The 17,288-nt window shown below is 40.1% G+C and overlaps 1 long non-coding RNA gene across 1 annotated transcript in view; it reads left to right on the top strand.

Annotated features, from left to right (window-relative positions):
- The first annotated feature begins 4,414 nt into the window (after window positions 1–4,414).
- The window catches only part of LOC124804876, a 37,346-nt gene continuing 24,472 nt past the window's right edge, over window positions 4,415–17,288 (top strand). Inside the window, exons 1-2 of the long non-coding RNA XR_007017379.1 lie at window positions 4,415–4,495; window positions 11,960–12,083. This is a non-coding gene — a long non-coding RNA (uncharacterized LOC124804876). The remainder of the gene's footprint in view (window positions 4,496–11,959; window positions 12,084–17,288) is intronic.

The raw sequence follows: 17,288 nt of genomic DNA, 5'->3' as shown, positions 1-17,288 counted from the left end.
TGCACCACACATCAGTCTACCATAGGAGAGTGGTTGCTATTCCGTTATGTTACATATTGTTCCTTCCTAGAATTTCAAATACTGTTATTATGTGCTTCTACAGCAAGTGTCCCACAATTTAGCTTACCTGAGCCACATTGGAAGAAGATATTATATTTGGGGAAAAACATGCCGGACCAATGAGATACTAACAACATGTGGCGGGAGTTTCATATTAAAAATATTCTCTCTCTCTCTCTCTCTCTCTCTCTCTCTCTCTCTCTCTCTCACACACACACACACACACACACACACACACACACACACACACACACACACACACTTGCTCTGGGCGCCACTGTTGACAGCCTTGCATTTGTCATCAAGCTACTCCTGCTTGACCATTTTACTTTTCCTGTTAAATTCGTTTTTTAGACATCTGTATTCCCTTTCTTCCACGTGGTTAATTTGTTGCATTTTTAATTATATTTCCTCCTTTCGTCAAATTCGGTGTGTTCTATGTTATCCAAGGATTTCTACCGTGTGTTCTATGTTATCCAAGGAATTCTACCGTGTGTTCTATGTTATCCAAGGAATTCTACCGTGTGTTCTATGTTATCCAAGGATTTCTACCGTGTGTTCTCTCTTTGTCTATTTGATTCTCTGTTGCCTCCACTATTTTATTTTTCAAGGCTATCCATTCATCTTCTGTTGTTTTCCTTACCCTTGTTTCAGTCAATCATTGCCTAATGCCACCTTTAAAACTCTAAACAACCCCTAGGTCCTTCGGTGCATCAAAAAGCCATCTCCTTGAGCTCTGACTTCTTTGCAATTTCTTCAGTTTCAATCCACAGTTCACCATCAATAAATCGCAGCCGAAGTCTCATATGTCCCTGGAAATGTCTTACAGTTCAAAATTTGATTTTGAAATCTCTGTCTTAACCATTATGTAATCAATCTGTTACCTTCCAGTGTTCCTAGATTTCTTTCATGTATAGAACCTTCTTTCTGTGCAAAATTCTACTTGGCAGCTCCATCCTTTTTCCTTCTTCCCAGGCCATGTTCTTTTCTATTTTTCGGTCTTCACCATTCCAGTCACCCATCACAATAAAATCTTTGCCTTGCTTGACTGTCTGAATGATTTCCTTTATTTCATCATACACTCTTTCAGTCTCTTCATCTGCAAATAGTTGTTGTATAAACTTGTACTACTGTGGTGGGTGTTAGCTTAATGTCTGTTCATAGTAGCATGTGCACACTCCTATTTTCGTATATGTTATTAGGCCTAATTCTGCATTACTCCTACTTGGTTTTGTGTTGATAATCCTGTATTTAAATGACCAAAAGTCCTGTTCCTCTTCCCAGGCCATGTTCTTTTCTATTTTTCCTTCTTCACCATTCCAGTCACCCATCACAATAAAATCTTTGCCTTGCTTGACTGTCTGAATGATTTCCTTTATTTCATCATACACTCTTTCAGTCTTATATATATATATATATAGACACACACACACACACACACACACACACTCCTGGAAATTGAAATAAGAACACCGTGAATTCATTGTCCCAGGAAGGGGAAACTTTATTGACACATTCCTGGGGTCTGATACATCACATGATCACACTGACAGAACCACAGGCACATAGACACAGGCAACAGAGCATGCACAATGTCGGCACTAGTACAGTGTATATCCACCTTTCGCAGCAATGCAGGCTGCTATTCTCCCATGGAGACGATCGTAGAGATGCTGGATGTAGTCCTGTGGAACGGCTTGCCATGCCATTTCCACCTGGCACCTCAGTTGGACCAGCGTTCGTGCTGGACGTGCAGACCGCGTGAGACGACGCTTCATCCAGTCCCAAACATGCTCAATGGGGGACAGATCCGGAGATCTTGCTGGCCAGGGTAGTTGACTTACACCTTCTAGAGCACGTTGGGTGGCACAGGATATATGCGGACGTGCATTGTCATGTTGGAACAGCAAGTTCCCTTGCCGGTCTAGGAATGGTAGAACGATGGGTTCAATGACGGTTTGGATGTACCGTGCACTATTCAGTGTCCCCTTGACGATCACCAGTGGTGTACGGCCAGTCTAGGAGATCGCTCCCCACACCATGATGCCGGGTGTTGGCCCTGTGTGCCTCGGTCGTATGCAGTCCTGATTGTGGCGCTCACCTGCACGGCGCCAAACACACATACGACCATCATTGGCACCAAGGCAGAAGCGACTCTCATCGCTGAAGATGACACGTCTCCATTCGTCCCTCCATTCACGCCTGTCGCGACACCACTGGAGGCGGGCTGCACGATGTTGGTGCGTGAGCGGAAGACGGCCTAATGGTGTGCGGGCCCGTAGCCCAGCTTCATGGAGACGGTTGCGAATGGTCCTCGCCGATACCCCAGGAGCAACAGTGTCCCTAATTTGCTGGGAAGTGGCGGTGCGGTCCCCTACGGCACTGCGTAGGATCCTACGGTCTTGGCGTGCATCCGTGCGTCGCTGCGGTCCGGTCCCAGGTCGACGGGCACGTGCACCTTCCGCCAACCACTGGCGACAACATCGATGTACTGTGGAGACCTCACGCCCCACATGTTGAGCAATTCGGCGGTACGTCCACCCGGTCTCCCGCATGCCCACTATACGCCCTCGCTCAAAGTCCGTCAACTGCACATACGGTTCACGTCCACGCTGTCGCGGCATGCTACCAGTGTTAAAGACTGCGATGGAGCTCCGTATGCCACGGCAAACTGGCTGACACTGACGGCGGCGGTGCACAAATGCTGCGCAGCTAGCGCCATTCGACGGCCAACACCGCGGTTCCTGGTGTGTCCGCTGTGCCGTGTGTGTGATCATTGCTTGTACAGCCCTCTCGCAGTGTCCGGAGCAAGTATGGTGGGTCTGACACACCGGTGTCAATGTGTTCTTTTTTCCATTTCCAGGAGTGTATATATAAAATCATCCTCCTGAATGACAGAAAACGGAGTGGGGGGAATAGTTTTTACTTGCTTTCAGCCATCAGCTTGTACCATATTTGTTCTAAATTTTGGTTTTCCATAGTTGCCACTTCATTAGAGGACCAGTGTACAATTCAGTCATTGGCAGCAAGGAGTAGTTTATCCCCTTTCTGCTGCTCTGGCATTAGATATACCCTGTGCTGTACTCACAGTTCATTCAAAATTATTGCAAGAGGCATTTTTGAGTGACTGGTACTGTAGTGTTTGAATACAGTTGTGTACTCACTTTATAGCAAACACCACACTAAGTCTGACATTATTAACAGCAGCTTAAAAAGCAAACTATCAGTGTCACTTTCAATAGTAAAATAAAAAAAAAATTGTAACGACAGTATTTTCCTGTATTTTCTAAACTTTGTTAAATATGACAAATATAAGAAATCAAATGAATCTAATAAATTCAATTATTAATACTCACATTGGCGTGTGCACAAATACTAGTATGGGAATTAATTACTTCCAGTTACAAGTATGAAATTCAGTGTTAACACTTTATGCATGATTTCTCTTTGATACTTACTGTTACTCTTGTAAATTACATTTCAGGCTTGCCAGAAAGCCTTGGGGAATCTAGAAAAAGATTCTGGATGCACTATTGGAGTTGTCTAAAACTTGTGCTTTACTTGACTACTTTGGTGTGCTAATTGTAACAACTTGGTTCAGAAATTGTGTGTGTGATAATAGGGACCTGTTGAAGCCATTAGTGGGTTGGAAGGATGTGATGCATTATGAAAAGAGAAGCAAATAAGCTTTGTTTCTTTCACATTATGCAGCTCCACAGCACCACTCAAGCATTATTCACGTATATACATTAGGAACAACCGGAGAGACAAAGCATGGGACTGAGGTCTCAAATGTTCCTGCAGGTCTCTTGTAATATCGTTCTGGGATGTAAATGCTTTAATAGCAGAATAGATTTTTGGTGTACTATGAGTGTGGAAGTTATTTATGGCATCATCGAACCTGTGCACCTGGTTATATTTCTCTCAGTACAACACATCAGATATTGTTATCTTGTTGTGAGCTCATACTGAACTTTTTTGTAGTAACTGTTGAATTAGAAAATTAATACTTTTTATGTAGGAAAGAACAAGCTGTACATGTATTCATTGTTAAACTGCTGAGAATAGAGAAGAATCAGTACAAGCATCTTCACAAGTAATGACAGCATAGGAGAGTTACTTCCTGCTCTTTGGATGTGGTGGTGCAGACCTTTCATCTCACTAGTATCTTAGACTGTTCCATTTATTTCTTTTGCAACCCATGTGGATGTCTACAGCTGTGCAAGATACAAAAGATCATCAGCTGGTACCACGATATCATTGTTAATATATACATTTTTTATGTGTTAGTTGTAAATTGTTTTAGTTTTATTCTAATTGATTTTCAGGACTACTTTCCAACTTGCTGTATTAAGTTCTTCCATTAGCTGTTGCTGAAGGGATCACCTGCCGTAGAGGGAAACTGTGTATCATCAGCAAGACGCAAGTGATTAAGGTATGTCCCATTGATGCATATTCGTTCTTCATTTGCTCACTTTATGGATTTGAAAAAATTGTCTGGGACCGTCTCTCTCCTCCTTCAATTCCCAATTTCCCATTATTCTGATGAATGGAAACTGCAGCATTGATATGTGCTTTTTAATTTACTGACATAGGTTAAATCAACACCTTTTTTCTCAAGGGCTGGGTGTTAATATTTTACTGAAACAGTCAACATATTTCTCAAAATCAGCAATCTCCAGAGACAGTGTCAGTTATACTTGCTACTGTGTCCTGTACTGTCATTCATAACATTCAAATGATCCATTTTGCTATGTTACTGTACTCATTTGATGCAGCCCGCCATTATCCTGTGCAGGCCTCGTCTCCTCTGTATAACTATAACAACTTATATCCATTTGAATCTGCTCCTTTTATTTGAGTTGGGGTCTCTTCTACAATTTTTATCCTACGCACCTCCAGTCCCACATTGATAATTCTGTCATGTCCCAGGATGCATCATTTAACCATACCTTTATTTAGTCAGTTGGTGCATTAAATTTATTTTTTCCCCAGTTTGCTTCAGTATCTCCTCATTAGTTAAACAATCCACCCCTGTAATCTTCTGTTCCCTTGTCTGTTATGTTTATCATTCACGTTTCGTTTCTGTACAAGGCTGCCCAATAGCAAAACTCATCTACCCTCTCGTAATCAAATTCCTTTTGGATAGCATGATTTATTTCATCTTTATTCCTTTACATTGTTTTACTTTTGTTGATGTTCATCTTATAACCTCTTTTCAAGAGACTATCCATTCTGTTCAACTGCTTTTCCCAGTTCTTTGTTGTATCTGACTCTATCAGTGTCATCTGCAGACCTCAAAGTTTTTATTCCTTCTCCAAAAACTTCGATTCCTTTTCCAGATTTTTCCTTGGTTGCCTTTACTGCCTGCTCAGTGTACAGATTGAGAATACCACTAAGGATAGGTTACATCTGTATCTCTCTGTTTTTTCAGCTGCTGTTTTCCTGCGGTCTGGTTTCTATAGGTTTCAAATAACCTTTAATTCCCTATGTTGTATTCCTGCTACCTTCAGAATTTCAAGGACTGTTATTCCAGTGAACACCGTAAAAACCTTCTGTAGATGAGTAAATGTTATAAAAGTGGGTTTCCCTTTCTTTTACCTATCTTCTAATGTTAAGTTGTATGGACTGTATTGCTTCTCATGTTTCTACACATCTCTAGAACAAAATCCGGCTTTCCCAGAGCTTGACTTCTACCAGTTTTTCAATTCTTCTGTTGCATTCTTCTTGAACTCTGAGAGTATTTTACATGTCTCATACACCTTGCACACCATGTCGAATAGTTTTTGTCATGGCTGAATCAAGAATATTAATAAGTCTGAAGGAATGGCTTCTATTCCAGATGCCTTGTTTTGGTTTTCGGTGTTTCAGTGCTCCATCAAATTATTCTTTTAGTATCATAGAATCCTTCTCATCTTCATGTACTTCCTCTTCCATGACTGTAATACAGTCATAAAGTTCATTTCACATGTGTAACTTGTATATAACGGGTGGCTATAATGAAACTGATGGTGCTCAGAGTGCTGCAGTGTGGGCTCTATACATCACTGGACACTGAAACAATGTAGATATGTTCATTAATTGGTGGTGCATTCAGGGAGTATGCTGGAAAAAAAAGAAATAAGAAATGTTCTATGTTCTGCCACCTGGTAAACAGCCGAAATGTTGTGTGGCTGCAAGAAAAGGGGTGGAATGATCAAACACATGATAACAGTAGTTCTGGCACGTTTATTAGAACAGGGGTAAAAGTTACACCATGTCTCTGTGCGAGGATCAGAGGAACATAACTCCATTTTAGCTACTTTACCAGAGAGATGAAGAAGAGTATTTTAAGCCCTAAATTTCATGTTTCAGTGGTGTAATAGAAACTTCATTGAAAATTTTCTACACTAAAGAATACACTTAAAAAGCTGTCTGATGGTAATATAGCCCTACTGGTTTGCCATTATTAATTGTTTAATATAGCGCTAAGGAGATACGTAATTATGATTCTAAGTGAATCAGTCTACATAGATGATTTATGTATTGGAGACACGCACTTACTTTGCCAAATGTAATATAAAAAGTTAGTTTACTCATTAAAAAGGGATCAGTTACAGCTTAAATAAAAGCATATTAGTGAATTTTTGTACCAACATCACTAATGAATGTTCACAACCTAGCTAACTTCATCACAGCCATTCCCACCACAGTCTGAAGCTCCAGCTTTCTCTTCTTGAAGACTCTTGTGAAAAGTGTGTTATTGTTCCTTGATAACACTGATGAGGCACAGATCCAGGAGATCTTTTACCTCCTCTTCCCAAAGTTTTAGTGTTCCATGGTATTTCCATCCCAACTGGAAGACTAGCGGAATTACGGGATTTTCCGGAAACTGGCAAACTTTTGAATTGTTGATGAGTGAAATGTTCGAAAAAGATGCGATTTTGAAGTGACATCACTTTAAGCCATTGTACTTAATTTACTTTGCTGTCAGTTTTAGTATTTTTCGACTTTTCCTTCTGCATTGCCCCAGAATCCAGGAAGTCCTTCTGCTTCATTTCAACAGCTTCATACAGTCTTTGTTTTTTAACAGTCTGAACAACATTATACAACCATAAATGATCACAGATATTAACAGTTTTTGCCGCCTTTTCTATACGGGCATGGGATGATTCACACTGCATGAAAGACTAGCCAGGCTCAAAGACGCATTGCTATATTCTTTTGTATGTTTTGTACAAATGTTTCTGATACATTAAAACAGCTAAGGAAAAACCATAGACACATTTGAACTTCATAACCATCTTTCAGTGGAAAGTACTTCTTTGTCACATTTCTTTGAGACTGCATACCTGCAGAATATGACCTTTCTTTAGATACCTCCATAATAAGTGAAGCTAAATACTCTACTGCTTCTCTGTATCTTTCATCATCCAGAATCCTTGGAACATCCCTCTTACTTCAGTCTCACTGATGTTCTCGCTACACTTTCTCGGGCATTTGAAACAATGCTAGTACTTCAATGTTCTGGCTGGCACTTCTTTATTAGCAGTTGATGTGTATGCCTTTCCTGACTGCCTATTCATTTTTCTCATGTTCCTTCTCCATGTAGGTTGCCCAGGTCTTTTATCATTAGACTCAACAGTCACTGGATTTACCTCCCCCTGTCACATGTTCATTAACAGCACAAAACCTTTGTGCAGACAAACTGAAGAATCAGGGATGAATAGCTGATTTGTCGTTGAATGGGGATTTACATAATTTATCCCATTTGTGACATTGCCTGGAAAGGAGAAAATTATATTATTGACATTGTCTTATGTTGTATATTACATTAATCATGTATGAATCGTATACAGTCGCATTGTATTACGAAACTTGTAGTGTGTGGTAATTATGACAGTATCTACCAGTTCACTCAAAGACAAAAAGTGTGGCCTTGGATGTACTGAAATGCACTCGTGTAATTATTTTAGTAACATCTCAGTTAGGAGAAGAAATAAATCAGAATCTAATCCAGAGCCAGTAAGGAAAGGTGTATACACAACCATATTAAAGTGGTAGTCTCAGTATATGTGTTTCGTTTGTTTTTCTTACATTCCTGCAACTACACATTCAAATATTTCATGACTGAGAAAATAGTATTTGAAATATTAAACAAGACCTACAGTGGAAACGGATTATCATTTTACTTACTTAGATTTTATAACATGGTTTCATTGACAGTTGAACTGCACCTCTCCTTTTCTTTGGCCTCAGAGATGGTGATGTTGATGATGAAGAATCTGTGTTGCTATTGGGAATGTAATTATGTGATGAACCGTAATCAAGCACTTTGAATTCATTACAATCTTCTTCACTTAACTCTGGCAGCCGTTCCCATAATGAAACTGTTTTGTATTACAGATGAGGTTTCACCATTCTTTTTTTCTGCTTCTGTAATTTTGAAATATGTAAACAATGACAAGGAAGCAAGCCTGTCAAGCTAATGAACTGTATCTCCACAGATGAATTATCTTGTAGGTAAAATCAGTAGTAATTCATGTTACCTTCATCAGGTGTTTAATTCCTTCCATTGCAGTAATTTTGCATCATTAGCTTAACTATTCTCCTTCCTTGTGAAGTCATTTTTATCTAACAAAGAGCACACACCAATACTAACCCCTTCACAGTGAATAGTTCACAAAGCTAAAGTGTGATGTGGCAATAAAAGCAATGTGACTGCATTGACAGTGCTTACAAAGGGCACTCATAGTTTATCTAGTGTTTCTCTACTTACTGATTCTTGCTGTTTGAAATGTCATACATAAAGTGTTTCAAGAATTCATGGAAAGATGAATGATTCAGCAATGAGATGTGATGCAATGTTTCCTCTTGGCACTGTAAGCTTTGTTATTAGCTGGTAGACAACATATACTTCTTGTTCAGCACATAGGAAAATAGTGCACAAATGCAGCAAAATTAGATTATGCAAAACAATCAGATAATGGTTTCTGCTGAGTTAAAACATATTTCCAATTTTACTTCATGAAGTAAGCAGTCAGAAGAGCAAAATGCCCATACATTTTGCTGATCCGAAAGTTGATATGCACTTACTTGAGACAGAAGAACATAATTGCCAATATGTCTGTTTTAAAATAAGTTAGTTACTTGGAGGTATGCACCACCTTATTCTCGCAGGAGGAAGGAATAGAGATATGCTGTTTTGACACAACAGGGAGCTGATTACCATGAGCACGCACATTAAAAAAACCAAAATCACATTTTAGGAGATTCGTTCCTCTGACTCCCACATGACAGTGTGTGTAATAGTCTCTGGGCTCTGCAACATGCTGCTGTCAAAAAAAGGTGTGGTCAACTGTTGCTTGCAGCATATCCGGTGTAATCAGAGTGACAGGTCAGCTTATGCTATTCTTCTGATCAGGAAGAGTACGGATAGATCTCTGATAGACACCATCTGTCAGATATATTCACAGCCAGTCACATGGATTTAGGTCAAGGGATCTGGAATGACACACATCTTGAAATTTCCTAGAGATGATGCGGTCATTACTGAAGGTTTCTCGAAGCAAATCTTTCACCTGGCAAGTGACGTATCGCTCCATCTTCCATGAAAATAGTGTTATGGACACAGTTGCATTCTTGAAAAGCTGGAATCACGTGTTGCACAAGGAGGTCCTTATAGTGTGTAGGCGTCACAGTACACTTAAACAGGCCAGCGTGGCGTCGTCATCTCACAGGAAAAGGGTCTGAGAATGAAGAGCCTTCTGGAACCACATCACAGAATCTCATAAGCTTAGTGCAATGGATGTCCCAGCACAACATGTGTGCAGTAGAACACCATATTTGACAGTTTCATGCATTCATTGCACCGTGCAGAGTGAAATGTGCCTCATTCATCCAAAGAATATTCCCTAGCCACATGTCGTCCATTTCCATGCACGCCAAAATACTAAACGTGAAGCACAGTGTTGTAACCTGTCTTGGGGATTCATTTTTTTCGCATTCTGAATCTTGTAGGAGCCCGAGTGTAAAAAGCGCTGTAAAATCTTTTGAATAGTTGACCAGGGGAGAGCGGCTCAAGCACTGGCTGGAGAATCAATATAGCTATAGCAGCTTCATCCTCGACTAACGAGGGAATGGACCACCTCCCCTATCTGCTGCACCACCTATTCCACTTGTGTCATCAAATTTCTTGATCATATTCTTTAGCAGATTTATTAATATGAGGCCTGTTCTCAGCTGTTTCTGTTGGCAATATTCTTGCATTGCACCCCTGTTATTGGTGCCATTCTGATCAATCAACTTTACCAACATTGTATGGTTTTTCTTCTCAATAGCAATTGCGTTTCATATGGAAAACGTCAACCTTCTTAACCACAAAATAAATCAACATGCTTCCCCAAGCAAGAAGCAGCATCATCATGTCAAAACAGGAAACATTTTTCATTTGACTGCTTACAGTGCCATATTTTCACCTGGTGACAGAAAGTAGAACTATTTTTTTCCTGTATACTCCATGAGTGCATCAGTTAACAAACATACTTAAAATGTTTCAGTGTCCTGCATTCAGAACATCATCAGTTAATTATAACCACACAGTATGTATTCATTCGACCTTTCAATTGTCCCTCCTTTGGTTGTTACTGGCTTGTCCCTATTTTCTTTTTCTGAAAGTTATCTTTAATTTTCAAATATGCTTATCTATCTTTCCCCTAATCTTGCACATTTCTACAGCCTTGTGTTTGTCCTCTTGCCATTCCTGCTTTGCCATTGTGTGCTTTCTGTCAGTCTCATTTTTTAGATGCCTGCATTTCCTTTCATTTGCTACGTTTGTATATTTTCTTATTTTGTCATTTATATTCAATATCTCCTGTATTATCCAGGGCTTTCAAATAGAGCTTGACTTTTATGTATGTGATCCTCTGCTCTGCCTTCCTCGTATCATCTATCACAACTACCAGCTTGTCATCTCTTGTATTCCTTTCACCCGTTTCAGTCAGTTGTTGCCTAATGATCCCTTCGAGACTCTCAACAACCTGTGGTTGTTTCAACATACCTAGGTCCCATCTCCTTAAATTTCTTACTCTCTGCAATTTCTTCATAATTTGTGAGTCACCAACAACAGATTAAAATTGGCCAAAGTCCACATCTGCTTCTGAAAGTATCGTGCAGTTTAAATTCTGATTTTGAAATCTATCTCTTACAAATGTATAATTTGTCTGAAACTGTCTGAAAAGATCTTCCAAGTATATAGCCTACTTACATGATTGTTAAAACAAGTATTTGGAATGCAAATTATACCAGATCACTATCCATTCCATTACTTTTCTCCAGTCCGCATTGTCCTACTAATTTTCTTTCTCTTTATTTGCCTACTACCACTTCCAGTCTGACCTTACTATTTGAGTAATTCCTTTTTGTTAGAGATAGTTGGCATATAAAGTTCTACTATGGTGAGTGTTGACTTTGTGTCTTACCTCAGCTATAATAAAGTGTTCAGTATACTGTTCATTGTGTGTCACCTGCATTCCCATATTCTTTTTATGCTTGCTTTCTATTTGATTTTGTGTTGATAACACTTTATTCACCTGACCAGATGCACTAATCTTCCTGCCAACAGTCTCCACCGATTCCCAGTATATGTAACTTCAACATGTCTATTTCCCTTTGTAAGTTCTCTGACCTATAGTACCTATCTGATTAAAGGATGTTAACATTCCACACTCAGCCCTGTGGAAGAACTGTTTTGTTCTTTTTAGTGTCGTCCTCCTGAACAGTCCCCACCTGGATAGCCAAATGGATGACTTATTCTACCTCCAGAATATCTTACCAAAGAGGATGCCATTGTCATTAAGCCGTACAGTAGAGCTACATGCCCTCAGGAAGAATAATGGCTGTAGTTTCCTCTTTCTTGCAGGTTTTTGCAGAACCAGCATAGGAAGTCCATGTTGGCTATTATTGCAAGGCTTGATTAATCAGACATCCAGATCCTTGCCACTGCAACTACTGAATAGGCTGGTGATCCTATTCTGGAGCCACAGGTTAGTTTGATCTCTCCTCACACACCCCTTCATTGTGGTTGCACCTAGGGTACTATTATTTGTATTGTTGAGGCAAGCAAGCCATTACATGTCAGCAAGGTCATGGGGGCCAGTTTACTACATCCAGTTATAAAGCCAGCTTGATTCTTCACATAGTAAAAATATAATTTTTTCCCCTCTACGGTTTTAGATAATGTTTGTGGAAATCTTGTACTACATTAACGAGACAAAAGTGATCTGCAGGGTATTGATATTATTATTATTATTATTATTATTATTGCTTGTTATAAGGTAGAATAATTTTAACTTTGTTTTGGTATTAGGGAAATCTATTCTTCTGCAGACGTTCCATAAGTAATTTTCTGTTTGACTTTGTATTGCTTGTTATCCAACATTAACCAATTCTGTTGAACATCTTCTCCAGTTGCCTTTTCTTTTCTTACACATTACCTTAATTACTTCCAGTATTAACTATTGATGTTTCTGATTCATACAAACGTTTAAATGGCTTGTAATATTTCTACAGTTTTTTTGTACTGGGCGAGGTGGCACAGTGGTTAGCACACTGGACTCGCATTCGGGAGGACGACAGTTCAATCCCGTCTCCAGCCATCCTGATTTAGGTTTTCCGTGATTTCCCTAAATCGTTGCAGGCAAATGCCGGGATGGTTCCTCTGAAAGGGCACGGCCGATTTCCTTCCCCATCTTTCCCTAACCCGAGCTTGTGCTCCATCTCTAATGACCTCGTTGTCGACGGGACATTAAAAAAAAACACACCAAACAAAAAAACACTACAGTTTTTTGTCTGTTGCTAATTACTTGTCATCTGCTTATTAACTAATCAGATGAGGCATCTACCCAAGGTAATTTTTTGTTTTGTTTTCTTCGTATTCTTATTGCTTTCAATTCCTTTTGAAGACTTATCTTAAGAACAACTTCTTTTCTATTTTACACTGATAAGTACAATTTTACTTTTAGTTCCATTTGAATCTTAACAAATATACACACATCAAAAAAAGTTTTGCATCACCCCAGTTCTTAGAACTCCTGAAGACAGATGTTGACTGTGGATATTGTATCACAGACACAGTCTCTTTGACTGTTCAGAGATGTCACTAAACCCACACAAAGATGTAAACAACCCTGCATGAGCAGCGCCTCTTAGAGAGAGGGGTTCCGACAGCCGATCAGTCCCAGTCATTCCACCAGGAAGGAGGTATACAACTCGTGTTGTCTGTAGTTAAAGCATACCTAGATGGTTAATGCTGCAGTTCGATCACTTCTGCATTGTTACTTTGTGCCAGGAAGGGCTCTCAACAAGGGAAGTGTCCGGGTGTCTCGGAGTGAACCAAAGCGATATTGTTCGGACATGGAGGTAAAAAGAGACACGAACTGTCGATGACATGCCTCACTCAGGCTGCCCAAGGGCTACTGCTGCAGTGGATGACCTCTACAGGACATCATGTTACAACTCAGACTGTGCGCAACAGGCTGCATGATGCTCAACTTCACTCCCAGTGTCCACGGCGAGGTCCAGCTTTGCAACCACGAGACGATTCAGCACGGTACAGATGGGCCCAACAACAAGCCGAGTGGACTGCTCAGGATTGGCATCACATTCTTTTCACCAATTAGTGTCGCATATACCTTCAACCAGAAAGAGATATATTTGGAGCAACCCGGTCAGGCTGAACGCCTTAGACACACAGTCCAGCAAGTGCAGCAAGGTGGAGGTTCCCTGTTGTTTTGGGGTGGCATTATGTGGGGCCAACATATGCTGCTGGCGGGCATGGAAGGCACCGTAATGGCTGTACGATGTGTGAATGCCATCCTCCAACCAATAGTGCAACCATATCGGCAGCATATTGGTGAGGCATTCGTCTTCATGGACAACAATTTGCGTGTCCATCATGCACGTCTTGTGAATGACTCCCTTCAGGATAACGACATCGCTCGACTAAAGTGGCCAGCATGTTCTCCAGACATGAACCCTATCGAACATGCCTGGGATAGAATGAAAAGGGCTGTTTATGGACAATGTGACCCACCAACCACTCTGAGGGATCTACGCCAAATTGCCGTTGAGGAGTGGGACAATCTAGACCAACAGTGCCTTGATGAACTTGTTAATAGTATGCCACGACAAATATGGGCATGCATCAATGCAAGAGGATGTGCTACCAGTGTGTACAGCAGTCTAGACTACCACCTCTGAAGATCTCGCTACATGGTGGTACAACATGCAATGTGTGGTTTTCATGAGTAGTAAAAAGGGCAGAAACAATGTTTATGTTGATCTCTGTTCCAATTTTCTGTACAGGTTCTGAAACTCTCGGAACCGAGGTGATGCAAAACTTTTTTTATGTGTGTATTTTCTATATTTACTTTTATAAAAGATTTTGGCAGATAAATATGTTATTCATCTTGCTAAATTCTGCTGTTGTATGAAATCTTTCGGTGCCATAGCAGTAGGTCACACAGAGAAATTAGTGTTTACTTTTGGTCTTGTTTTTGCATTAAAATCTCTGTTTATCATTTTTGTAGAGGCATTTGCTGTAATTTGTCACTTTATCTAACTGTTTTTAGCTGTCTCCTGAGTCTTCACGAGAATATGTGTGTGTGTGTGTGTGTGTGTGTGTGTGTGTGTGTGTGTGTGTGTGTGTGTACCGCAATGAAATATCATTATGAAATGAGTTTTGCTATTCCTATCTGTCCTCACAGCCTTACTTCAGCCAGTAACTCTTCTCCTAACCCCCAAACTTTCACAGAATATAGGAGACTAGATGCTGGCAGAAGTAAACCTGTAAGGATGGGTTGTGAGTTGTGCTTGGATAGCTGAGTTTATGTAGCACATTCCCGTGAAAGGCGATGATTCCTGATTTCCTGCAGTCTGGCAGGCGTTTAAATCTGCCACGAAATTTCAAGTCAGTGGACGTACAACTGCAGAGTGAAAATTCATTTTGTAGTTTTGATATTATCTGAGATTATTCTGTATCTGTTACATTGTTATTAATTTTCTTACTTCCAATAATGTGTACATCTGGATTCCCTCCCTGCTCTGTTCCTTTGTAATATAACACTTGTCCTGGTTTTTATTTTATTTGAGCTTTTTTTGTCAGATTCCGATACTTTTTCTAATATAACTCTTCTTCTATCTCTGTTAGCCTACTGTTAGATCCTTAAGTTCTATACTTTATTATTTCTAAATTAAAAGTGGTATAGCAGTGGCAGCATTTGTACAGTCTATTTGATTGTTAGTACAGCCAAATTTTATATTGGAAAGCGTAGGTGCAGAAGTTCGTGGGTTACCACATGGCCTAAATCCACAATCCATATTCCCTCAATCCACTGCTCCTTTTCTGTGATAAAATAGTGTGCTAGGACCCAAAGCATTTGGGAGATACACCTGAACAGTGCTAAACCATCCAATGACATGATAACAGCAGTTGCAGCCCATGCCCGAGTGATTGAGTATCTCTCTCCCTCTCTAAGTACACTCTTTATATACATAGTTTTGTGTTTCTTATTGAGCATATACTCTTATTGCTTGCTCCAAGGAGGAGTCTGAGGTAATATCTACAATGAAACAGGAACTGTGTCATCACTCATATTAATATGTGACATTCTTTTATTGTACGGATTGATAATGCACAAACACAAAAGGCTACCAGTCTTGAGTCTTCAGATTTATCCAGGAGTAACGAACCGAGGTGTCAAGATGAACTTTGCCAATTGTACTGAAGCAGATGCATTTAGCTACAAAATAGCAGGTCAGCAACTGGAAGCAGTTAATTCCACAAATTATCTGGGAGTATGCATTAGGAGTGATTTAAAATGGAATGATCATATAAAGTTGATCGTCGGTAAAGCAGATGCCAGACTGATATTCATTGGAAGAATCCTAAGGAAATGCAATCCAAAAACAAAGGAAGTAAATTACTGTACACTTGTACGCCCACTGCTTGAATACTGCTCAGCAGTGTGGGATCCGTACCAGAGAGGGTTGATAGAAGAGATAGAGAAGATCCAACGGAGAGCAGCGCGCTTCGTTACAGGATCATTTAGTAATCACGAAAGCGTTACGGAGATGATAGATAAACTCCAGTGGAAGACTCTGCAGGAGAGACACTCAGTAGCTCGGTACGGGCATTTGTTAAAGTTTCGAGAACATACCTTCACCGAAGAGTCAAGCAGTATATTGCTCCCTCCTACATATATCTCACGAAGAGACGATGAGGATAAAATCAGAGAGATTAGAGCCCACACAGAAGCATACCGACAATCCTTCTTTCCACGAACAATACGAGACTGGAATAGAAGGAAGAACCGATAGAGGTACTCAGGGTACCCTCCGCCACACACCGTCAGGTGGCTTGCGGAGTATGGATGTAGATGTAGATGTAGATTTCAGTATTAAAATTAATTTTCCTCTTGGCATACTGATATAGTACCCTGTCTTCCATGCTGCATGTTTTGCTGTTGAGTCATTCTCCACATTCTCAATTTAAAATTTTACGTCTCTTTAGATGGTTTTAATTCCTTTTCCTCTTCTAGTCATTGTTTGTTAGCAAATGTTCCTCCTCCAAACAATTTCATTTAATCTTGGCTGTCTGTGTCAGAATGATATGTATATGCTGTGACTTACCAAATGAGAAAGCGCTGATAGATAGTAATAACACACACACACACACACACACACACACACACACACACTTCAAGCTTTCGCAACCCAAGGTTGCTTCATCAGGGAAGAGGGAAGGAGAGGGAAAGACGAAAGGATGTGGGTTTTAAGGGAGAGGGTAAGGAGTCATTCCAATCCCGTGAGCGGAAAGACTTACCTTACGGGGAAAAAAGGACAGGTATACACTCGCACACACTCACATATCCATCCGCACATATACAAACACAGGCAGACATATGTAAAGGTAAAGAGGTTGGGCAGAGATATATATATTTCAGTAAGGTAATTTCTACTTGATTATCATTATCCAATTTCCCAAAAGCTTTATCTGTTGTTATGTTGTGGTTATGTTCTAATGACCTTCTGGTGCTACTTAAATGATAGTGTGTTCAAAATTAATGCTCAATAAAAACCATCTCAACTGTATTATTACAAATTTATTGTGTTATGACCGTTTTCATTAGTTGAACATCATCAGGTTGTAGTGGGTAATACGTGAGCCTGATGTGCAGAAGGTTGCAGGT

The sequence above is a fragment of the Schistocerca piceifrons genome, chromosome 7 (assembly GCF_021461385.2).
Source record: "Schistocerca piceifrons isolate TAMUIC-IGC-003096 chromosome 7, iqSchPice1.1, whole genome shotgun sequence".
NCBI lineage: Eukaryota > Metazoa > Arthropoda > Insecta > Orthoptera > Acrididae > Schistocerca > Schistocerca piceifrons.
This window is presented reverse-complemented; position numbering and strand designations above follow the sequence as displayed.